A 25,731-nucleotide genomic window follows, 5' to 3' on the forward strand; every position below is an offset into this window, starting at 1 on the left:
AATATATAACAGAGATCTTTCATTTCGGTACATTTTGGTCTCAGTCTGCTCAACTACTATACTCTAAATTAAGAACAACTGGCCTTGTACAGTGGCTCATGCCTATAACCCCAGCACTCTGGGAGACTAAGCCAAAAGGATCCCTTGAGGCCAAGAGTTCAAGACTAGCCTGGGCAACATAGTGAGACCCTAGCTCTACAAAAAACTTAAAAAAAAAATTACCCCATTGGCAGTGCATGTGGCTCAAGGAGTAGGGCTTCAGCCCCATATACTGGGGGTGGTGGGTTCAAGCCCAGCCCCGGCCAAATCTGCAAAAAAAAAAAAAAAGAAAAAAAAATTAGCCCAGCATGGTCATATGTACCTGTAGTCCCATGTACATGGGAGGCTGAGGCAGGGAGATAGTTGGAGCCCAGGAGTTAGAGGCTACAGTGAGCTATGATTGTATCACTGCATTCCTGTCTGGGTGACAGAGAGAAACCCTAGCTTAAAAAATAAAAATACTTAAATAAATTAAAACCTATGGACAATTAAGCTGTTTCTAATTTACGTGATCACACACAATTCTGCAAAAACTAACTTATATATGAAGGTTTCTTTATGAAAGTTCAGGAGAAGTAAAATGTTAGATCAAAAAGTATATGCATTTCTATTTTAAATTTGTATTATTAAATTTACAGCTCACCTAGGAATGTACGAGAATGTCATACCCTCGTCAACACTGTTATTTTACATTTTGTCAATCTGAAGTTGATTTCTTTATTGGCTTTGAAGTGTGTTCTTTTTTTGTTTGTTCGTTTTAGTTATTGCTGTGGTAAAAATATGCTTCATTTTATTTCAATTTTGCATTTCATTGATTACAGGTGAAATTGAACATCTTTGTATATGCTTACAATTACTTGGATTTTCCCTCCTAACAATTCATTGTTTCATATCCCCTGCTCATTCTTCTGTTAGGTGGCTTATCTAGCTTTTCTCCTTATTGGTATAGAAATGCTTTATAGATGATGGATTTTGATCAGGTCAACTTCGTGGCACAACTTTGTTATAGTTCACTTGAATGGCGCCCCCTGGTGGTGTGCAGTACACAGCTGTAGCTAGCAGTTCTTTATCTTTGTAATGAATATATAAATATTTTCTCCTCAATCCATTTCTTCTCTTTTAACTTTGCTTGTATCATTTTTCGCAGTCAGGAAAACATTTATTTTTATAGTCATATTTATTAGTCTTTTCCTTTGTATTGTTTGTCTTCTCAGTCTTGTTTAAAATGGTCTTTCCAAAAAAAATAAAATGAAATCAAATGGTCTTTCCAACTCAAAATAATAAAACGTTTTTTTGTATTTCCTCTGATTGTTTTTATAGTTTTATGCTTATGTCTTTAGCCCATCTAAAAGCTATTGGTGATTGACATAAGAGAGAGATCTAACCATTATTTTTGTCCATATGGAAACCAATAGTCCCAACAAACTATTGGATAGATATCCTTTTCCCTTATCTAAAATGTTAAATATCATATAATATTATTTTCACACAAAAACTGTGGATTCATTTTTGGGTTCTACATTTGGTTCTTATAATTAAAATAATATTTGAAGAAATTAGTCACTTGATGTTAAACTATGCCTTACAAATTATATGGAATTCCCACTTTTGAAAAGGGGTTCAGTCAATCTCAGTAATCTTTTTGTCATTTTTGTAAAGGCCTCATAGGCCTTTACAGAGACCTCTTTCCAGATAATATTATAAATCATTAGTTAGATCTGGTGGATCTTGCATGATTCTTAGACACAAAATCTTGGTGCCCAATGAAGGAGTGAGTTTGTTTTCATTTCTTCCTGAAGATTATGTTTGACTTGAAAAGTCTGAATTTGATTTAACTACATTCATAGTGACTTAATAGAGTTAATTAATGTACCACTTAACTTTAAATGAACTGATTATTTAGAACAAGAGTCCAAAAATTTTAGAAATATGGCTGCTTTTCCCTGAGCCTGGGAGAACTTTAAACACCATCTGATAGAACAGTCTGACAAATGGTGGTAGAGGAAGAAATCTGTGTAAGGTGAGAGAAGGAGTGCTACACTTAACTTGAAAAGCACGATTTGTGCTTCATTTTTTCTAGGCACGTTCCTGATTTGCTTCATGAAGAGTGGCTGTTTATGGTATTAGAACTTGGCACGAATCTTCTGGCTTTCTCAGCCAGAAAACTTTGAGTCAACTAAATGTTTTTCTTTGGGCTTTATTTAAACCTAAGGCTTAGTTGTTGAGTTATTAGTTACCAAAAAAACCTGAAGAATAAATATTATTCTCCATTTTGCTTTCCATATGGCCTAAATGAATGAAAACTGGATTTACTTTACTGTCCCTTCACTCCAGAGAACACTGTCTTCATAGAATAGCATGTGAATGACTACCCTCTGTTGTTGTGCAGTGCACAGTTCTGTCCTCCTTCCACCTTCCACCTTCCACTTCCATTCTAGGTCTTTATTTACCTAATTGTAAAGGGCCTCTTGGTTCTGACTGCCCTGCTATCTGCTATCTGTTGGCTGTTCAATTCCTAGGCTCTGCAGCTCCGTGCTCCTCATTCCACAGACTGCAAAGGTCACTCATATATTAGCCTGGAGACTTCTAGTGATTTCCAGGCCTGACTTCTTATCAGGATTTGTCTTACAAGTTTCAAATGGTCTCCTTTGTGACTATTTTTAGAAAAAAGAATCCAGCAACACTGTTTTATAATAGCTGTATAGGATAAGGGCTTGCTTGCTCACTCCAGGCATAGCACTGTTGATTCTGTGTGAGCGTCTACTTGATGACAATCCAAGATTCTCGTCTTGAGTTAAACTTGTGGCACAGCTGAGCACAGAGATTCTGTTCAGTCTAGCAAACACGGGCTACGTGAATCCACCCTGGAACTTTCACCTTGTACATGCCGTGTTGAGTGATGCTGGCTTATTCAGACTGCTGTGTGCAACTCTACTCTTCTTTCCTAAAACATGAGTGACATGAATGATGCAACCGTCAAAGGTGAAACTCCAAGACTCATAGATCTTTAGAACTGAAAACACTTAAGGGACTTTGTTGTCCACTCGTTTCATTTTAGAGCTGGGATGACTGCCTGTTGGCTTTAGTGTATTTCACACATGATTAGATAGATAGAGAGATATACTATACATAATCAACTCATGTTAATCATATTAATAGCAAATGTGTGAAAATTAACTAATTTAAGCCTTGGATGAACTGACCATTTGAGACAAGGGTCCAAAGATATTTACAAACACATAAAGTTAGCTCTCCTTTCTTTTAAATACCTGCAGTTCTCATTGATGTGTGTGTGTGTGTGGGTGGGTGTGTGTGTGTCCAAGAACCTGGGGATGGATAAGTGACTGATTACCACCCATTAGACTGATGGGCATGTTTAAAATGCAGAACAATTTCCAGCTACATGTGGGATTCTGGCTGGCTGCATTTTTACTCCCAAGTCTGTTTTACTTGGTAAAATAGTTTCTTATCATGTTTATTTGTCATTCCTCAAAGGGATGCTGGGAAGGAGACTTCCCCGATTGCTACTCTCATGTCAGCATGTGAGAAAGCTGCGAGCACGTGGGGCTTGGCAGTCTCTTCCTGGGAACATGTGCTGAGAATCACCTAGAAGCCCCTGGCTCAGCTCAGCACAGCCATCCATCCCCTTCCTCCCTAGCCCTGGGCCCTTCACGATGGAAATGATGATGGAAATGATGCCACATGGAGATTCACCAAATCGAGGGTCCTGTGGACCACTCCTCAGGCCTTGTCCCCTGTGGCTATTTCTGAATGTGAAAATAGTGCCTTGGAGTTCCTGTGGATCTTTCTGGCTAATACCCTGTGATCCCCATATAGGCATTAGTCTCAGAGCATGTGACCATCATATCTATTAGAGCAACTCAGAGAAAATTAAATCATAAAGCCTTGCCCTCCAGCAACTTAAAGTCTATGAATATGCTAGTCAGTGACTAATTATTCCACAAATGTTTATGGAAGCACTTTCTTAGGGACTGCCGGGACCATGATAAAAAACTAATGCTGACAAGCAAGGAGGCACTGGCACTAGAGGAAAACCAGGGCAAGGATGTTGGAAGTTCGCGGCGTGGGGGCTGGGTATCGGAAAGGCTTCCTAGGGAAAAGCCTGGGGGAGCCAGCCGGACACAGATGTGGAGAAACAGTGTTCAAGGCAGAGGGAACAGTATGTGTGATACTTGAGCACAAAAGGGAACCAGGCACATTGAAGAAAATGAAAAATGTTTAATCTGGCTGGAGCACAGAGTGAAGGGTAAGTGTGTGTCTGGGTGTGCAGGGGCGTGTGGAGGGTGTGTCGGGAGGGACGGCAAAGATGCAGCTAGACAGATGACCAGGAGCTGGATTGCTAAGGGCTGGCCGCATCGGTTCTTTATAGATGACTAAACCTTATCCGTGAAACATTCATTCATTTACTCACCTACATGTGCCAAAAGCAAGCACTGGGCATGAAGCAATGAATAGAACAGACCGAGAGCATGCCCCCCACCCAGGAGCTTCCGCACACATGAAGGGTAGGGGGAGATCAATGAACAAGTAATCAAACTCAACATGTGATATGTGAAGTGGTGATAAGTGCCCAGAAGAAGAGAACCAGGGTGGGGGCTGAGCAGTGTCATGGGTGGGATGGTTCTTATATCACGCGGGGTGAGCAAGGCCTTGTTGACACAGTGGCCTTCAGCAGAGTGCAGGCAGAGTGTGGGGGAAGAGCAGTCCTGGCAGAGGAAACAGCACTCACTGGGCAGCAGGGAGCACATGCGTTGTAGGAATTCCTGGAGGCCACTCTGGCTAGAGCAGGGGTCCAGGATGGAGCGGCCTGCGATGACATCTGAGAGAAAGAAGGGCAAGATCAGAGAGGGATGTGTAGGATTTCATCCTGACTGTGAGGAGAAAGCAAAAGAGTTTTCAGTAGGGAAGTAGCATGACCTATTTATATACACGTAGAACCTCTTCAAGTTGTTCACCCAAGAGACTGTGGCAGAGTGGTCAACATACAGAGGTCAACATAAGGAACTAGGCCTACTGTGCTGACACATACGTATAGTGCATGTCCAGTCTATGAAAATTAGGTCAACTGAAGAAGGTGTTCAGCTATGAGGTTCTACTATAGTTCTAGCGGCACAAGAAGAGTGGGCCAAGGTGGGAGTGGGTAGGGAGGCAGAGCAACAGGGAGACCAGTAGGATGCAGAAAATCAGCTGAGCAGGGAAGTGACCTAAGCAAGGTAACGACAGTCGGATATGCCACTAGTTAAAGGCAGAAGAGAGAGGAAGGAAACTGAAGGAGGTGAGAAGGCCCCAACCCCTTGGTTGTGAAATATTTTTATCACAACTTGCACAATGACTGAAGTTTTCCCTATTCTAAAATCTCTTTTGAGTTTGAAGAATTAAAGATGATATCTGGGCAAATGCTGTTTTTGTTTTTTGATCTGAAAAGCATAACATTTAGTGAGAAAAATAAGAAACAGAATGACATAACATTAAAGAAGCATGCACACAAAATAATGCTTAAGTTTTGGTGGAAGACGGGCAATGCAAAAGGCACATCCGAAATGCAATGTGACGTGAACAGAATAGGATGTTCGGCCGCGGCAGGAAGAAGTGAGATCAGAAGATGTTATGAAAAAAGGAAACAAAACAGAAAAAGCACCAAGTTCCAGAATGCAATATATATATTTTTTAAGATGGAACAAAACAGGGCGGTGCCTGTGGCTCAGTGGGTAGGGCGCCGGCCCCATATGCCGAAGGTGGCGGGTTCAAACCCAGCCCCGGCCAAACTGCAGCAAAAAATGGCCAGGCACTGTGGTGGGTGCCTGTAGTCCCAGCTACTCGGGAGGCTGAGGCAAGAGAATCGCCTAAGCCCAGGAGTTGGAGGTTGCTGTGAGCTGTGTGAGGCCACGGCACTCTACCGAGGGCAATAAAGTGAGACTGTATCTCTACAAAAAAAAAAAAAAAAATAGATGGAACAAAACACTAAACATAATTGAGCATTAGCAACTCAGTACTGATTGGTTAGTTGAGCCTAACACAGTACTGATCAGTTGGTAGGTCTCTTAGAAAACAGGTCTTGGGATAGGTAGTCATTGACAGGAAATGGTGAAAAGGTAGGATGTGTGATCAGTGCAGACAAGGTCTTGGACATTAAAAGTGAAAAAATGGTTCTGAAAAAAAAAAAACTCCCTTCCTTCACATTTCTACCTAAAGCTGGCTGTACGTGAGGTTTTATTTCTACTTCTCTCCACCCCAAACACTCTGCTCCAACCCAGTTTCCCAAAAGATATTCTCTTCTGACATTTAAGAAAAACTTCAGTGTTTTCCTCCCTGTGCTCAGTGGAATTCACCAATTTCTCTGGAATGACAAGTATCAGAAAAAAGTTCTGCGGTGGCTGCAACCACTGCTCCATGATCTGTTGAGGTTCAAGGTCACTTAAAGTTAGGGGAAAAAATGAAACTGGCAGTCAGGAAGCTACCTGAGTTTTTTTCTTTTCTTTTTTTTTTTTGCATTTTTTGACCAGGGCTGGGTTTGAACCCACCACCTCTGGCATATGGGGCTGACGCCCTACTCCTTTGAGCCACAGGCACCACCTGAGGGTACTTGGGTTTTAACCTCCATTTTGTGCTGATCATAACTCCTCGCTCAGTACCTCTTAACTTACAAAGCATGTTCACATTTATTAATCTTGTTGATCTTCATTTCAACTCTTGTGAAGCAGCTATTTTACAAACAAGAAAAATGAAAACTCAGAGATTAAATGACTTATTTGACTTGCTTAACTTGTAATCTGTACCCTTTTCTGTGTTAGAACTCTTCCTGTGTTCTGAGGTCAGATACTAAATCTATTGCTTCCCATAAATGAATGTTATAACATTTGCCAGTTAACTGTATGGGGAATGTAGAAAAGAAAAGTGAGGATAATGTGGGTGGCGCAACTTGTTAGAAGAAAAGTGCTAAATAAATAAGATAAATATTTACCATTATTTGTATTTATTATTATTATTGAAATATTTGCAACCAGGTTTTTAGAGTTTATAAACCATCTTAAAGTGATGGGATTTATTTAGCAAGGACCTGGCTACCCCTAAAGTGGATGCACACCGTCAGGCCCCCTTCTCTGTGAGTTTCCCCAAGGAAGAAATATGGACAGAGGCCGTGCTGAGAGAAGGTGCACTTTCCCTATCAGCTGGAACTGTGGCCCCAAATCCAGTGTGTCCTCCAACTGTGGCCCCAAATCCAGTGTGTCCTCCAACTGTGGCCCCAAATCCAATGTGTCCTCCAAGTGAGCTCAGTTGGTCTACCCTTAACTCCGTAATTAAAAGTTGGATCTTACTCTGCTGGGGAAGAAAGACTAGTCCAAAGCCCACCAGCCAGCAGAATGAAGAAGTGTGTGAAGAAAGGAATAGAAAACACGATGGCCAGGCAGTCTCTTGAGGGTAGCCCCAGCTCTCTTTACTGCTCCAGCCTGGTAAAGGGACAACATTTGACTCCAGATAGATACATTCTCGCAGGGGTGTCAAACTTTTTTTTCTTCTCTACCGCACATTGGAAGAAAAAATTTTCTTGGGGTCACACATTAAATACATAAACCTTAATGAAAGCTGATGAGCAAAAAAAAAAAAAAAAAAAAAAAAGAAAAGAAAAGAAAAAAGTCTGTGCATAATGGTTGCAATATCCGACACCACAGATAAACAAAATAGTCCTCAAATAATCTGTACACGGCCTGTGGGCTGCGGGTTTGACAGCCTGGCAAGGCTTTCAACCCAAGAACCTAGATGATATGGACCAGTCCATCTGAACTGAGTATCTCTTGAGTTTTCTTCAGGGAGGGGAGGAGTGTTAAAATGCTGGATTGGGGGGATTGCTGAAAGCTCTCCTAGCTAACAGTTCCCAAATTAAGAAATTTAGAAGAATCCCAACATTTGGAAATTAGATCAGGAAGTTAAAATGTTCTAAAATTCTTTCACCACATAGCATATTGTCCTGGGCATTTGACCAGGAGCTGGGACACCAGAGATGAGTCCTTGCTCATCTATACCTATATCTACATCTGCACCTTTATCTATCTTTCATTTATATAGATCTATCTACCTGAGTCATATACTGTGAATAAACAATTTATATGAAAACTTCCCAGAAATTATCCACCCGACACAGTGATTTAGAGACAGTCTTTCTATAGATAGGACCCTGGGAGATACGAAACTAAAGATAATGCGTGAACAGGAGATCCCCAACTTGAGGGAGGGCAAGGCGACGCAGACGGCAGGCAGAGGGAAAGCTGGTGTCTTAGAGCTTTCGAAAGAGGACTAAATTAGTATTGATTCCTCCAGGACTATTTTAGGGAGAAGAAAGTCTCCCACCAATGGGTCTAGTTCTTCAGTAAGAAAAATCCCTAAGGAGGGGCCAGCCACACAGATCACTAAACTCCTTCCTCCGCAGTGGCCAGTCTATTGGGCTTTGGGTCAAAACTTTCCCTAAAACTTCCTTCCCTGTGTCCTGAGGTCGTCTACTCACTGGACAGGAGCCTTGGTTCAAACAGCCTCCTCAGTTTTCTCTCTCAGGATCTATTTCCTACTTTACCTTATTTAATTGGCAGCTGCTAAATCAACCTTTAGCCAGGCCCATGTGTTTGTTGTTATCATTCTCACGGCTACTACTTTTCTACCTTCCAGAAGATGCAGGTGAGCAAAGTGTCCCTAAAAGTCCACACATGGAAAGTTCTGTGTGAGCTATGCCTGGTATTCGTGGGTGTGTGGGAGGACTGTATCTGTGGTTGCCCTCCCCCAGACACCTGCACCCCCTAATTATGGTGGTAATGATGAGATTCCAGGCTTCCTGGCCTAGACCCAAATCCATACTTACCAATCTCCAGGCACTGAGCTGGATTTTCAGTTTTGGTACTAGATTTGTAAATAGTCAAACATAAATAATTTTTCTCAAGGTATCTCAATATTTTGTGTATTTGCATTTTTAAATTCTGACTCGAAAAATGGTGAAGAGAGAGAACTATAAGTGAGTGGGAGACGTATATGGCTGGTGATTTCATGGTATGACCCTTATTTTTAGAAGTCTTGTGTTCTTCTTGTTCATCACTATGCTGGTGGGACCTAACTGAGTTGACAACATATGACGGGCACTCAAGAAATATTCGTTAATTGTTATTTGATAAATTACTAAGTATTAACCATAACTTAATCAATAACTAGTCATCAGTTAATTAGTTAGGGAAATAAGATGGATATACCTAAATACAATCGAATCAAATAATTTTATTTATTTATTTATTTATTTATTTTTTTATTGTTGGGGATTCATTGAGGGTACAATAAGCCAGTTACCCTGTTTGCAATTGTTAGGTAAAGTCCCTCTTGCAATCATGTCTTGCCCCCATAAAGTGTGACACACACTAAGGCCCCATCCTCCTCCCTCCATCCCTCTTTCTGCTTCCCCCCCCCATAACCTTAATTGTCATTAATTGTCCTCATATCAAGATTGAGTACATAGGATTCATGCTTCTCCATTTTTGTGATGCTTTACTAAGAATAATGTCTTCCACTTCCATCCAGGTTAATACGAAGGAATCAAATAATTTGAGTTAGTAAATGGTAAAGAGAAAGGTAAAGTTAGGAAATGAAAGAGAAATCAATTTGAATTAGTCAATGGTAATAATTTGGGTTAGTAAATGGTAAATGGCTGGGATTTTAGGAGGCTTCTGAGGGAATCTGGAGGCAGCAGAAAGGCCTCGGGCAAGTGTGGAGGTGAAAAGCCACAGGACTGAAGTCACTGATGAGGAGTGCAGGGCAGATCAGAGCGGGGAGGGTTGGAGCTGGGAGTCATAGGAAAGGCAAGCAGAGGGGGATCTGAGGTCACCTCCAAATTGCTCAGCCAAGCTTAGCCTTTATTATCCTATGAGCAGTAAGATACTATTGAAAGTTTCTGAGAAAAGCCATTAATTCATGATGAAATCAAGGCTAAAGGTCAGGGCTAGAGATATAGGTTAGTTGTCATATCCCAAGAGGTCAATTGTTGAAAACATGCGAAGAAATGAAATATTTTTAAAAACCCCATTAAGATAGAAATGACCTCTTCCTCCTCAGTTGCCCGGTGTGAGCCTGACTGCCCAGAATTCCCATGAGAAACCTGCCCCACTTGACTATACTTACGGGATTCCACGTCTATCTGCCAGCAGAAGGCAGGCCCCTTTTATGAGCATGGTAGGTACAGGGTCATATGTAATACCCTTGTATTCTCAGGACTGAGAAAACGTTTGGTACAGAGAAGGTGCTTCATATGCATTTGCTGCATAAATAAATCAACAAGCAGTTAGTTCACAAAGCAACTTCACATATATTTCATTCACTTAATCCTTACATCTGCCTGGGGAAGTAGGTGTTACTGGTCTCAGAGAGAGAGGGGAGGCCTAGGCACTGGAGGATGCCCGCACTTAGGGAAGAGAAAGTACAAGTAGAAAATTCAAAGAGGACAGAAGTGGGATGACAGACCAGTATCAGGAGCCACCAAAGACAAAGAGAGAACAAGAGAGGTCAGGTGGCTTGCAGTGTGGGGTGGCAGAAAGGCTCAGCTCTCCAGGGATTGAACCCGGGACCACTCAGAAGAGGGAGGGAGGCCAAAGACAAAACGACCAGGGACAGAGCACTGAGGTCGAGGAAGGAGGAGAGGGCACGGCATAATATGTAAACTCATCAAACGAGAAATTTGACAGCAGAAGAAGAGAGAAGAGTGAACTGAGAAGAAACAAGGGCAGGCCAAGGGTTTTTTCCTCCAAGCCTTGGAGCAGGAGGTGAGATGAAGCTGAACGGCACAGTGAGGGCTCAGCTCGAAAAGGGGGGAGATTGTGAAGCTGCAGAAGCGTCTCAGTGTGCTCTTCCCCCCCCACCCTCTAACCTGATCAAAGCTCCAGCACAGTTTCATTAGTGGTTAGACGCATCTATGTTACATATTTAGTTGCCTAGTCCAAACAGCCTACTCTCCCCAGTTAGTGCCAGACTCAGCAATCTCTTTGAAAATATGTTTTCTCTTTTTCCAATCTTAAAAATAGTCTATTCCCCAGGAGCAATTGCGGCCTTCTTGCTGCTCAGATGACAGTCTGCAAGGCCAAAGCTACAGAACCTCACCCAAAATAGATCAAATATTTTAAATGTTTTCTTATTTGCACCCCTCACAAATATGCCTGCAATGCAAAGCCAATTATGAGATTGCCTTTTTTTTTTTTTTTTTTCCCCCCTGAAATGAGTGAAGGGTGTGCTTTCTGTTCAGGAGGGGAGGCCAGCCCCCCACCCCCAGGGTCTTGGTTGGATTTCAGACAACCTGGATGAACACCGCATGGCAGCCTGTCGAAGGACTTGCCACCCTGGGGTCCATCTTGTCCACTTGCCGGAGCTTCACCATTTGAACAACAGTTTTTTAAAGGTAAACCCAGTGTTTTGATAAGATTATAAAAGGCACAGAGCCTAACACTGAGCCTTGCAGATAACAGATACTCAGGTGTTGGTTAACTGAATGAACAGACCATCTGAGAAGGGCCCTGTCATAGCTCTGTGTGACCCATTGTGACTGAGATAAACATCTCATAGATGAAATCTTTTTGCTTCCTCTGAGAGTAGAGAAAATCCACCAGCGATGAATATGGGCCAGTTGGGAAGTGTGGAAACCAAAGAAACATCCAGTCATCCCCTCCAGCTCAGGAAATAAGGAGACAGACATTTCCTGCAGGGAGGCTGAGGGGATGGCCAGTTCTGTTCTATGGAACTGGAGAACAGGAGCTGGGTCTTCTCTGAACACACCCTCTTTCCATTTCGTCAGATCCCCACCTCTACCCCAGACCACCAGTGCCCTCCTTCTACCACCTGGTGCCCCTAAAGACTGTCCCTATCAAAGTGGGCTGGTGCAGACTCTCTCTTCATCTGAATCCTACTCACAAATTGTTAGCCCTTAGAGCAGTGGTTCTCAACCCCTAATGCCGCGGCCCTTTAATACAGTTCCTGTGGGTCGCGATAGGCTTTTGGGCTTTTCGCTTTTTATATCTAAACACTGGCTTAGAGAGTGACAATTGTTGTTACTGTGTCAAAGCCTTTGTACAAATGTGTGACCAAGTAAGGATGTCACAGTTGGGGCAGGTCCACTCTCTTGCTAGTCAGGCTGGCCCTAAGTGGACTGCACTGCTGGTCTGAGGACAAGGAAGGTCAATGGCCTTTCTGGGTGTCACCTAAGTCACCAGGTACCGGTATTCTCAGGAGAGAATGTCTTATCTACATAGTAGGTTTTAAAAAATAAAAAAATGAAAAAGTTTACTGAAAACACAACAAATGCCTGTGTGCATGCTTGGCAGAATAAACAAATGTAATCATTTTGGTATTAATTGCTTGAGATCTTCTTTTACACATTGCAGATACATTAAACTCCTCCATTTTGTGGCTAGTCCCATTGTGTTCTCTCTCTCCTCATAGTCAACAGCTATCTTGAATCTGATGTGCTTCTAGTCCACTCTTCCATGTATCCACAAATAATTCCTATGGATACTTTCTGCTGTTTTTGTCTTTTTAGCTAGTCTATAGTACGCCATCCCACATCATTGTTTATGTAGCTTCTCCCCTGCCAGCTGCTATTGGGATTTTTTTCTCTATGTTTTTGCTGCTGCAGACAGTGCTATTGAGCTTCCTTTGGCATGTCTCTTTGCCAAAGAGTGCGAGAGTTTCCCAAGAGGATGTATCTAAAAGTGGGATCACATGCTGAAGGTCACTAAATATTGCCAGGTCACTCTACAAAGTCAATGCACCAATTTACTCTCTTAATTCTTAAGTGCATAAGAATTTATTCCCACATATCATCAATAATAGTTAGTTTTGCAAGACTAAATACTTATTTTCATTACCAAGCTGGTGGGTGTGCCCTAGTGTCTCTGTTTTAACGTGCATATTCCTGAAGTCGAGCATCATTTCAAGGTCTGGAACCTCGGTAGTTTTTTCCTGTGTACATTGTTTTATTCCATGTCCCAAATGTGTTTCTCTTTCTCTCCCCGTCTTGATTAGGGGGTATTCCTTGATATTCTAGATCCTAATTCTCTGTTCTATATATTGACATTTTTCTCTTGGTTTGTCTGTTCATTTATTTTTATTTATTTATATATATATTTTTTGGCTTTTCACTTTTTATACGGTGGCTTTTGTTGAACAGAAGGTTTTACATCTTGATGTAACCATTTTTTTCTTTAGTTTAATTCTTACTTAATATTTAGAAATGTTAGTTAGCTTTTTCTTTGTAAGAAAATCTCAGTGGCTTACAACAACAAACATTTATTTCCTGCTCCCTCCGTACGAGGCTTGGGTAAGTAAAACTCTGCTGGTCTCAGCTGTGCTCCCTGGCCCGGCACAGCTCTGCGGGTCTTCTCACTGTGGACCAGCTGAAGAGCAGCCACTCTATGGGGTGGATCGGTGTCCTGCCACGCTATAACAAGCTGGCATGAACCAGGTGCCTTAAAACAACACATATTTATTCCCTCACAGTTCTGGAAGCAAGGAGTCTAAAAATCAAGGTGTCGATGGGATTGTTGGCTTTTTCTGGGGCCCTGAAGGAGATCCCATCCCCAGCTTCCGGGGGTCCCTGGCGATCCTCAGCTTTCCTCCCCTTGTGGATGGATCGCGCCAGTCTCTGCCTTTGCCTGCACCTCCCGGCTTCTGTGTCTTGTGTGTTTCAAATCTCCCTCTCTCTTTTTCTTATAAGGGCATTTGTGATTAGATTTAGGGTCCACCTGGACAATCCAGTATGAGCTCATGTTCAGATCCTTAACTACATTCACAAAGACCAAATAAGCTCATATTCCCAGGTTCTGGATAAACATATCCCAGCCATTCAACCCACTGTATGTGGCATGTTGTTATCATGGCAAAGGGCAGGTACTCAAAATGAAAGCAAAACAGTGACACCCCTTAAAGCCTCCACTGTGGACAGGTACATCATCACCCCCAGCCACACCACACTGCTCAGGGCAAATCCTGTGGGCAAATCCACCTACTGAAAGTGCTACAAAGACAAGTGGTAAGAACATGAGTGTTTAATCCCATTAAAGAGACAGAGAATAGTTGGCAATGGCAGTCCAATCCCTCACAAGCCACATTATTTTAAAACTCAAATAATGGTAGTGGCTTTGAACAAAAAGCAGGCATCCTCCCCATCCACACCTTCCCTTCTGGGAAGAGGTGCTGCCCCAGGCAATGGCTCTCAGCCTTTTCTCACTCTCCTTCTCTGGGCTATCACGTTGGGGTATCAGTTCCCTGGCCTCTGCTCTTCACTGTCTGCTAACTTCTTTTGTTGTTGTTGTTTTTAATATTAAACATTGACTTTTTTAAAATTTCAGAATATCAGGGAGTACACGTTTTGTTTACATACTTTATTTTTGTACAGATTGAGTCAGAGTTATCCACAGACGTGTGCCCTTCACCCAGACAATGAGCATTATCCCCAGGAGATGTGAATTCACCCTCCTCCCCCGACCCCCAGCTTGATGTCCACTGAGATTTACTTCCATATGTGCACGTAAGTGTCAATCGATTAGTTCCAATTTGTGATGGAGTGCATGTGTTTATTTCTCCATTATTGTAATGTTTCACTTAGAAGAATGGTTTCCAGTTCCCTCCAGGTTGTACAAAAAGATACTAGATCTCCATTTGTTTTTGTGGCTGAGTGAAAACATGGGACACTTCACAGGTGTGTGTCATCCTCTCGCAGGGGCCATGGTAATCTTTTCTGTGTTGTCCAACTTCAGTATCTGTGCTGCCGAGGGAGCACCCTCAGGCAGCTTCTTCCCAGTTGTCAATACTCTCTGCAAACTGCTGACTCTCAAATGTGCATCTCAAGCCTCACCCCTGCCCTGAACACCAGATTTGTGTGTCACACACACTCCCTATCCTCACTTGGGCTGAATGTCTCATCATCATCCTAATATGCCTAAAATGTGTCTGACATGATTTCCACCCCTCCCTGCAACTCTCTGTCTCCCTCAGGGCCCCATTTTGTTCAACAGCAATGCCGTTTACTCAGTTATCAGACCACAAAAGGAAACATCCTTGATACCTCTTTTTTCCTCACATCCCTCAATCCAAACCATCAGTGACTCATGGTGTCCCCTAAATTTGATGCTTTCACAACTCCCCAAGCACCACTGTCCCCATCAAAGCCAGCACCTGCGGCCCATGACAGTAGCCTCCCTCCTGCTTCTACACAGGTAGCCAGAGTGGTTATTTTTCTCCTGGCTCCAAACCTTCCATCTTGCTTAGAAAACAAAATCCTCACCACAGCTGTAAGGCTCTGGGTCATCCAATCTGGCCATTGGCTGTCACTGCTCCCAATCACCTTGGACTCTGTGATTCCTTTAATACATATTGGATATTCTCGCTGTCAGGAAGGATTCTCCTTCATATATTTTCCCTGCTTCCTCCTTCACTTTATTAATGTCTCTAGTGAAAACCTTCTTCAGAAGACTTCCCTATTTCTCTCAATTTCTTTACCCTTTATTTTTATAGCACCACTCTTGACATTATATGTTTATACTGTGTGTCTGTATTAGTTAATGTGTTCCTCTGCCTCCCTCCATCAAAATGTATTTTGTTTACAACACCTAGAACGGGCTCTGGCATGTGGTAGAAAGTCAATAAATATTTACCCAGTGAAGGAACAAAGGAATGAATGAACTATTACTATTTGTTGTTCTTTTAGGCATTTCTTCCCATGTTCCTAAATAACATACGAATCCTGCTATTTGTTAAATTTTCAATAGAAGACATTATCTGTTGATTTCTTTCTAAACGAAATGAAGGTTTAGCTCTCTTACCCACCACCATCCTGCTAACATGTCTCTGCCCATTATCCTCTGAATCTAATGACATCATCTTTGTTTTGGTGAAATCCACGTGAGGTATTTGCATTATTATGTTCGTGTAAATTTTTCTCACAGTTGAACTGTATAATGTCCAATGGTTACTTTTCTTTTCTTGTACAAATGTTTTGAGTTTTCTTCATGAAATTATAGTAACCTCGATTTTACATTTCCTTATTTTCTATGTACCTGTCACAAGTGCTTTGCCCACAAATATATTGGGTAAAAAATATATCTACTTGACTTTTCCTTAAAGCATTCCTCCTGGAGTCCACTGCCCTGGTACCTATGGTGCTTTCCAAACTAGCCATGCAGATAATGTCCTGGGGTCTTCATCATCATCGTGGGACACCCTTTCACCTCTGTCCTGAGTTTTCATTCTCTCACTCCTGCTTTTTGCCTTCCTTCTTGGTTTCTAGTTTCCACCCCACCCCCAATATTTCTTCCCCTCCTTTGCATGGTGCCTATAACCTTGAGAACTTGATAACTCCAGAATGAAACATGTTTTCATTCATTGTACTGGCCCAGTGGGCCCGTGGAATCTAGAAACTTGTGTCCTTTAGTTTGAAGAAGACTCATTCTATTACTTCTTTTGATAATTTCCTTCTTGTTTTTTCTGTCTTCTGTTGCATGTACATTCGGGTGTTAGCGTTCTTATTAATTCTCTAAAGTTTTTATCTTTTCTTGTCTCTTTTCCAGTAAACATTTCTAAACATTATCTTCCATTTCTTGAGTTAAATTTTAAAAAATTTCTGTCATCCTATTTTTTATCTACAAGAGAGCTCTTTCCTGTTCCGTGAAAGTAACTTTTTAAAGCATCTTCCTTTTGTTTTGTGGATACAATATTTTCTCTTGTCTCCCTGATAATTGTAATTATAGTTTGCTCTGAGTTTCCTTCCATTTCTTACCCTATCTTTCTGTCCTCTGGGTTTCTTTCTTTTTTGCTTTTTCTACTCTTCCTTTAACTTGATGCTCATATTTAAGAGTAAGGGTCTAAGCAGACGATTGGAAGTTGCCACACACACAGGCTCACTAAAGGGCATCAGAAAACAAGCCAGACATTTCATATTGTTCCCTCGGATGTCTGTGTCTGTAGATCTTTTGTCCATAGGCATACCAGTTTTCCTCGTGTGGAATCCCAGTTTTCTGTCTGCAGAGTACAAACCTGACTGTCTGTATCCTGGGTTCCCTGCAGGATTAGGAGACTGGGAATGTTGCAGCATTCAGTGATTTTCCCTTAAACATTCATTTTCCCCAGCCTGGGCAACATAAGCAAGACCCCCTCTGTACAAAAAATTAAAAAATTAAGTGAATGTGGTGGCATGCACCTACAGACCTAGTTACTTGGGAGGCCAGAATATCAGGATTGTGTGGGCCCAGGAAATGGAGGCTGCAGGGAGCTATGATCATGCCACTGCACTCCATCCTGGGCAGCAGAGTGAGACTCTGTTGATTGATTGATTGATTGATTAAAAAGTAAACGTTTAATTTCAGTAAAACAGCCTCTTCCATTCACTTTACCTGGTACCTCTGAATCCAGCACTTCTCCTCAGAGAACAAACAGAATAAACTTCCAAGTTTCTGTCTGGTTGAGAGAGGGGTATTCACCTGGCTATGTGGGGGTAGAGGAGGGTAGCTAGGGTTTGAACTATTCCTTAGATTTTCACCCAAACCTGTTTTCTCTTCCAGGGCTCACCTTCAGAGGTTCCCAGGCCTTCCGCATCCAGGATTTTTTCCTACTTCTGAGACTTGAACCGGCTTCTTTCTTGTTGGCATCTCAATTTGCAGGCCCAATTTCAGCTGCTCAGCTCTGTTAAGTCAATTACCAACTAGCCATCCATTTTCCATATTCCAAAATTTGGCTGACATCTGGACTCTAGCTAATTCCTTTCCAGTGATCTTTGCCTTATACAGTTTATTTATGCTTTTTTTTTTTTTTAAATATTCTTTACTATCATTTTGAGGAAGGAGCAGAAACAAATAACTGTTGTTCTTTGACTGTCATGTTTAACTAGATCCTCAAATTTATCAGTCTTTTCATTTGTGAGTTCTGGGTTTTCTTTTACATTCCCTACCCATTTTTTTCTATTCCTTTCCAAGTTTCTTTTTTAATGTAACCTAATTTATCCTTTTTTTTTTTTTTTTTTTTTTTGTAGAGACAGAGTCTCACTTTATGGCCCTCGGTAGAGTGCCGTGGCCTCACACAGCTCACAGCAACCTCTAACTCCTGGGCTTAAGCGATTCTCTTGCCTCAGCCTCCCGAGTAGCTGGGACTACAGGCGTCCACCACAACGCCCGGCTATTTTTTGGTTGCAGTTTGGCCGGGGCCGGGTTTGAACCCGCCACCCTCGGTATATGGGGCCAGCGCCTTACCGACTGAGCCACAGGCGCCGCCCTTAACCTAATTTATTTTAGTGTGGGATAGGAATTTTGAGTTTAGACTTATTCTTTCTATATAATTATAACTTTACATTTAATAGAATGATCCACCCTTCTAATTTACATTATTTCCTCTATTATTTAAATTTTTTTCATATGTACTTAGACCTGTTTATAGGGTTTCTCCTTTATTCTATTTATCTATTTGTCTATTCTTGTGCCAGTAACACTTATCTAAATTAGAATTGCTTGTTAAAAATCTCCTTACCGGGCGGCGCCTGTGGCTCAGTGAGTAGGGCGCCAGCCCCATATGCCGAGGGTGGCGGGTTCAAACCCAGCCCCGGCCAAACTGCAACCAAAAAATAGCCGGGCGTTGCCGCGGGCGCCTGTAGTCCCAGCTGCTCGGGAGGCTGAGGCAGGAGAATTGCGTAAGCCCAAGAGTTAGACGTTGCTGTGAGCCGTGTGACGCCACGGCACTCTACCCGAGGGCGGTACAGTGAGACTCTGTCTCTACAAAAAAAAGAAAAAATAAAATAAAAATAAAAAATCTCCTTACCTAGTTTTAGATCTTTTTTTTTTTTTTTTTTTTTTTTTTTTGCAGTTTTTGGCTGAGGCCGGGTTTGAACCCACCACCTCCAGTATATGGAGCCAGTGCCCTACTCCTCTGGGCCATAGGCACCACCCTTAGTTTTATATCTTTACTTTTTCATCTTTACTATTATTTTATCAAGTTCTACAACTTGTCTTTTGAATGCATAGATTACTCTGAGGGAAATTTACATGTTTAAAATCTGAGGTTTTCCATTCATGAAGATGGCATATTTATTAAATTTTTTATGTCTGTAAATAAGGTTTTATAACTTTCTTGAATATATTTTATTACATTCATTCCCATTTGTTGTAATAGTAACAAAAAGTACACTTTGAATGCAACTCCAACGATCTCACTAAGATCTTCTGTTAGTTCTGAGATTTGTAGATTCTCTTAAATTTTCTACACAGATAATTATATAGCAAATAAAAACATTTGTTTTTCTTTCTAATCACAATGATTCTTTTTCCTATTTCTTTGTGTTGGTTAGGAATCCATCATAATTTTTTAATTTTAGAAGAGAATAGTCAGGCTCAGTGCCTATAGCACAGTGGTTACAGCACTCCGAGGGTGGCAGGTTTGAACCTGGCCAGGTCCAGCTGAACAACTGCAACAACAACAAGAAAATAGCTGGGCACTGTGGTGAGCACCTGTAGTCTGAGCTACTTGGGAGGCTGAGGCAAGAGAATCGCATAAGCCCAAGAGTTGGAGATTGCTGTGAGCTGTGACGTCACAGCACTCTAACGAGGGCAACAGAGTGGGACTCTGTCTCAAAAAAAAAATAAGAGAATAGTCATTCTTGTCTTTTCATTGGTTATAGTGGGACTGCTTTTAATATGTTCTCATTCCATATTTTCTGAGAGTTTTTTAATCTATAAATGATTACTGATTTATTAAGTATTATTGTTTATCATTGAGATGATCCTTCTCTCTCTTCTATTTCTTTTATTTATTTACTTATCTTACTTTTAAACTGTAACATATATCATTAGATTTTTGAATTGTGAACCATCTCTGCATTGGTTGTATTTTTTTTTTTTTACTTTATTTGGTTCATCTTTCTAATTTTTTTTTTTAATCTAGGCTCATGAGTGCACTAATCGAAATTCTCTATTTTCTTGTACTTTGCTATCCAATTTTGATATTAAGATCCTACCAGTCTGCTTTTACTGTTTTACAAACCTAGGTTTCAGGAGATATTTCCTTTGACTAACAGAACGTGGAAAGGTGTGTTCTGCTTTTTTTCAAAAACTTCAACTCCTCTTTTCTATTCAATAAGGTAGACATTTTAAACTGGAAGTATGAGAATGTTTCATGAACTAAATGAAGTGACTCTAATTTGGAATGAAAGAAGTATGGTCTGTTTTTACTTTTTTTAAGTTGAAACATAAGCAAAATATAATTGTGAGCTATAGATCTACATGATAGCAAACACTCTGCTGGAACTAAAAAAATACAATGAATCATCTAGATATTTCCAAATGTCTCTTTAGATTTATTATGGTCTGATTTGGTGGACATATCCTATGATAGACAAGCTATTCTTTATGTTGGATGACCCAAATTGGAGATACTGTCCACAGAAATCTCCTATATAAGGCCTGTGTAGTTTCAGCTGTTTACAAATGACCTCTGCCAAAAGTAAATACTGTGAAAGTGAAGTTTCTCGAGGCGAGGAGACTGGGCAACATATACAATTTTTTCTTTTTATTTCCTTTTCTTTCTTTGTAAAATTCTTGCTTGTTTTTGAAAAACATAAAAAGACAAAGAGAAAGGAATTTTTCTGCATTATGGTGTATATTACGTAAAATTTGTTAGTTCCTCCACAATAAGTCTATTTTCAAATGCATAAAAATAGGCCAAAAAAAAGGCTGCACTCACCCACTAATCCCTGAATATGAAGCATCCAGAATTTATCTGGGGAAACATACTTCTTTCTTTCAAAAGACATAACCCCAAAATATTTAGTTGTTTATCTTCTAAAAACCATGCAAAATGCATGTCCTTTCTCGTTTCCTGTTGATAATATTTCCCCTTTTGTAGCACAAGTTTTCCTTCCTCTGGAAAGCTGGTACTTACTTTATTCATAGGTTCCAAATGATGGTGTTCAACCAAGGGCCTTGTTCATACAAGCAAGGAAAATGCTGCTTAGGATATGATCATATAATCAGCAGTGGCAATAGAAAACAGCAGTTCCAACCAGGCTTCCCTGAGTTACAGATGATACTGCCTGCATGGAGATCACGTGCCTCGAACATCTCCGGACATAGGTCATATCTTCACACAGACATTACCACATGAGTTGTTTTCAAAACTCCCTGATGTCTGCCTCACAATGTCTTCAAGTTCAGCAGTTTACCAGACTATGGAGTATTTTTCTATCTTTACAACCTGTCAAGATATGAGATGTCTCCAGCAGCAAAACTGGCTGTGTTCCAAAAGTTTATTTCTAAATCATTTATTTGGGATCAGAAACATTTTCCCATAGCAACAATTGTATAAACAGTGGTGTTCCATAAACGCAGGGTTGAGCCGAAGTGTACTTGAAATGCAACATTGACTGCTGAGTTGAGCCACAGTGTACTTGAAATGCAACATTGATTACTGGGTTGAGCCACAGTGTACTTGAAATGCAAAATTGACTGTATTTTTCCCACCAAACACTATTTGTTCCATTTCTCTGGGAAAGGAGGACATCTTGAGCTATAACTTGGGATACTTGAAACTCATCTCTCCCACTGCTTGGTAGCCTCAGCCATAATGTGTGTATATATATATATTTTTTTTTTGGGGGGGGGGACGGCTGTTTAGCAGTCGTAGTCAGGAAGAGCAGAGGGAGTAGCCTTCCCAAGAAAGAGATGTGTGCAGAGATTGATGTGTGTAACTTGTTAACACTGGAAAACTGAAGAAGGAAAGAAACTACTTGTGGGGATCTGTCACTTCCCAAGTGTTGTGAATAAGGCACAGAGGGAAGGGACTTTTTTCCTGAATAGAGATTATTTCTAAGTTAGATGTTCATAAATAGGGAGAAGGCTTATACAGTAAAACCTCAAATTTCTGAAGTCCAAGCTTCTGCACTTGTAATTTGTCAGGGAAAATATTTTAAAACTTCTTGGTCAGTGATGAAACAGTTTCCAAACACTTAATAGTGAGACATACACCTTGCACTTAGTCCCAGGCCTAACAAATAGTAGGTGCTCCAAATAAGGGGTTTTTAAAAATTGAATTAAGTACTAATTGAGTGAATTCTATATGAAAAGACAATGTATCAGTCACGTGCATGTGTGGGCCAATTAACCGCTTTCTTAGCATCTCCAAATTCTGACCTTATCACAGCTCAAGTCTTACCAAGGGAGAGTTGGTGGGACACTTCCAAGAAGTGACATGAACTCAGTCACCTCTGTGCACATACAAATAATTCAGTTTGCAAACTCATCCTAAAAAGGGCTACGTATCTCATGGCTGAACATCACTACAGTCCATTTTGGAGTACTCCCCTGGGGAAGCTATGCACTGACACAAGAGCCTAATCTACTCTTCACAGCAATTTTGGAACTCTTTTTTTGGAATGGCCATCAGAGCTGCTGTCATACAAGGTCTGACAATTAAGTTTGCAAATTCATATGCACCTGTCTACACCAGCCCAAAAGCAGGTGCTGGGTCTTTTCACACCCTCTCTGCTGTGCATCAATTTCTAGCAACTGGTAGCACTATCTCCCTCTTGCTAAATCTGAAGAAACAGAGGGAGCAGAAGAGGGAGGAAATGTGGAAAGCCAGTGAGACTATTCAAGCCTGTGATACCCTGCCCAGCAGTGCCTGGCCCTAGGTTTATTCTGGCTAACGCTACCTGCTAAAAAACACCTAAGATTTTTATTTGGGGGAAAGGAGAAGGGGATTGGTTGTTTTTATAATATATGTAGACACATTTTGGAAGAGCTCACCCCTCTTTCAGGCTGGAATTCAGTCTGCAGCAGACCTGGGTCCTGCCCATTTCAAGTTTTAAAAATGCGTAACAACTTAAATTCACGTGTGTGCAACTCCTTTGAAAAGGAAACCCTCTACTAAGGAACCCCTCTGTTTAAAAGCCTTCCCCACCCCCACCTCCAATAAACCTATCTACTGTTAACTTTCTGTTTCACAGACTGTGCTTTCTTTTTAAAGCTACATTGGTGTTCTACAAGACAGCCTCTTTCTCCAAGATTAACATTTCTTATGATTGTTCCTGACAATGGATCCACTTCCAGAGGCCCTGCAAAGGATAACCAAAAAAGGGCATGGAGCAGGCTGGTTTTGGCAGCCTGCACGCAGTTTCGGAGCTTTTTAGGTCTTGGTTTTTCTGATGAGTGATTTCCTGAGCATGCCTAGGGAATGACAGGCATCTCCACAGGCAGGCTGCATCCACCTTGGCCGGGTGGCGTCATTGGCTGCCTATTAGAAAAACTACAGGACAATGCATACCACCGCCTGCTGACTGTAAACACAGGGGCTGTGCGTTCACTTAGCATGGACTCCTGGGAGGGGCTAAGGAAGGACGGTCTGGAGTTTTATTGAATAGAGAGCAGTGTGTATTAGGCTGCTGCCTGCCTGCCCTCTTGCTGCGCACTCCTGCTTAAAGAAATCAGCCCTTCCTTTCCGATTCAGTCCTCGGGAGAAGTTTCAGTCTACAAGGTAAGGAATAGAAGGCTTTCTCTTTTCTCTTCTAGAGAATCTGGGGACTTTCTCTGGCTTCCAATCGACTTTCCTGTCGTAGGTGGCCAGATATACAAGATTGATATAAGGCAATAAACCATGTAAATTCCCAGAGCCAGACTGGGCTTCACCGCCTGCAGATGTACCCAGAAGGCAAACAGGATGAGGTTTCAAGTTGTGTTTTTGAAGTTGGGGCAGAGGAGAGCTCCTATCAAGACATTTTGGTGCTGGCAGCTTTGATTAGGACAGCCTTTTGTTTAGGAGAGCCACACGGGGTTCTACCTGATATCCACGGGCCAGTGTTTGTAGGCACACTGTGCCAGGCTGCTGCCTGGCAATCTCCCCGGCTTCCTGTATTATCAAAGCTTTAAAGAAATTTTGCTTTAAAAACAATAGCAACAACTCCTTAGATGGATGAGAAGCCAACAAGGGAGACCTTTTTAAAATCAAAGGCATTTTTTTTTTTTTCTGCTACCAGTATTTAAGAACTGGATTTCCAGAGCTGCAAGGATGTAAGGTTAGAGGCAGACAGAGAGTGCTAGTACCTGGCGCCGGTGGGGTTAATGTCACTGCTCTGATAGTTTTTTGCTAGGACAGAAGATGCCTGCCCTAATCTGTTTCCTATAAAACCTAATAACAAGAGAATGCATGTGCCAGTGGGTGTGTTTTTAGAAAGCACATTTAACCTCTTACCTATTTCTTAAGAAATCTCATTTTCTATTTGAAAGTGTGCCTGAGTGTGTCGAAAGAATTTGAAAAGATGTTGACTGGAAATGTGTTCCAGAAAGGAAGGAGACAAGCTTTTACTTTAAGGTCTAGGTATGTGGGTGTCTGTAGCAGAAGTATAAGGCAGCTTGGTGGTAGTAGCCTGGAATTCCTTTTAGAAAGAGCTGATTGTAAAGGGCAGGGGAATTTTAGTGCTGTGGAATACATGCTCAAAAACAGCAGATGAGAACAAAGTACTTGGTATTCATAGACCCCTTCTGCTAACAAGACTATGCAGATGAGCTTGTAAACTGAACTAGTAAAATCTTTCTAATGAGTTTGGCAAAATAAGACACATAGCTAGAACTTGAATAAAGATTAGGTGCTATGTGGTTAGAAGAATAAATTTGATGACTTTTTAAATAATGCGGGACATTCAAGACTACCAGCTTCAGATTGATTTTATCTGACCTGGTTCCATGGATGGCAGTAATGCGGGGTTGAAATTCGTTAAATAATTTGTTCTCTTTTTATTCAAGAAGTATGGGAATAATTTTCTTGAGAATGCCTCTCTCTCCTTCTAGAAGTGATATATAAGAACAAAATGCCCCATGAATTTCTAGAACAGTTCTGAGTAAGTGTGAAAGAAAAACTGCAGGCAAAAACTATAGTTTGATTGTTGTCTTTCCCTTGAAGAGATCAAGTTCCAAACTATTTTCACAGTGTTTGTAATGTCAATCAAAAGACGGAGAGCAATTTCTTTTTTCAACTGTGCTCTAAACCATGAAGGAAATGCAGTTTGGAAGGAAATCTATAATCATGGGGGTTGAGGATAAATTCTATTTTGAAACCAACATTTCCAAATCCTTGAAAATTCAAACCCTGCTATGACCGCTCCGTCCCATCCTCTTCGTGCCCCCAGCAACCACAAAAACACTTTTAAGTTCTCAGTGACCCTGCAGGTGTTGAGCTGTCCACACAGAGATGGAGAGAGAGGGTTTCAGTTTGTGTTGAGCTTTAAGCAGCTCTTTGTGCTGGATGTCAGCTAGAACGCACCTCCCCAACGGGAAGGTGAATAGAACATGGGGGAAAAAGCCACAGTTTTTGAGAACTTTCATTTCACAAAAATCATTTCATACAGAGAATCATAATAGCAAAATTCTGGGGGGGGGAATCAACTAAAAGAAGAGTTGATTTTTATTTTTAAATTTCAGGTTAAAGTGGAGGTACAAACCATCAAGTCACAATATTTGAATTTATTAGGTAGAGTCTCTCTCATAGTTATTATCCTGCCCCCCAAAGTTGTGCCATACACCCCTACATTGTACACCCCAAATCTCCCCTCCCTTCTCCCTCGTACTTTGTTTTCCTTCCCCCAACTTGAATTGAAATGAGTTTTTCTCCCATGTGGGTATGAATTAGATGGTT

General features: G+C 41.3%; 1 protein-coding gene and 1 non-coding gene across 9 annotated transcripts in view; one reads left to right on the plus strand and one right to left on the minus strand.

Moving 5' to 3' along the window:
* Positions 1-25,731, plus strand: part of CALD1 (caldesmon 1) — a 221,655-nt gene that overhangs the window by 6,707 nt on the left and 189,217 nt on the right. For 7 of the 8 annotated variants that reach the window (XM_053609391.1, XM_053609395.1, XM_053609396.1 and 4 more), the window contains exon 1: positions 23,253-23,577. The exons of the other annotated variant lie outside the window; for it this stretch is intronic. The gene's annotated coding sequence lies outside the window, so the exon portion shown is untranslated. Of the gene's footprint in view, positions 1-23,252; positions 23,578-25,731 lie in introns of those variants that run through there. 8 annotated transcript variants of the gene reach the window in all.
* On the minus strand, positions 14,749-14,851 carry LOC128560562 (U6 spliceosomal RNA). Its single transcript, XR_008373056.1, has one exon. It is a non-coding gene; the product is annotated as a U6 spliceosomal RNA (small nuclear RNA).

The sequence above is a fragment of the Nycticebus coucang genome, chromosome 11 (genome assembly GCF_027406575.1).
Source record: "Nycticebus coucang isolate mNycCou1 chromosome 11, mNycCou1.pri, whole genome shotgun sequence".
Classification (NCBI taxonomy): Eukaryota; Metazoa; Chordata; class Mammalia; order Primates; family Lorisidae; genus Nycticebus; species Nycticebus coucang.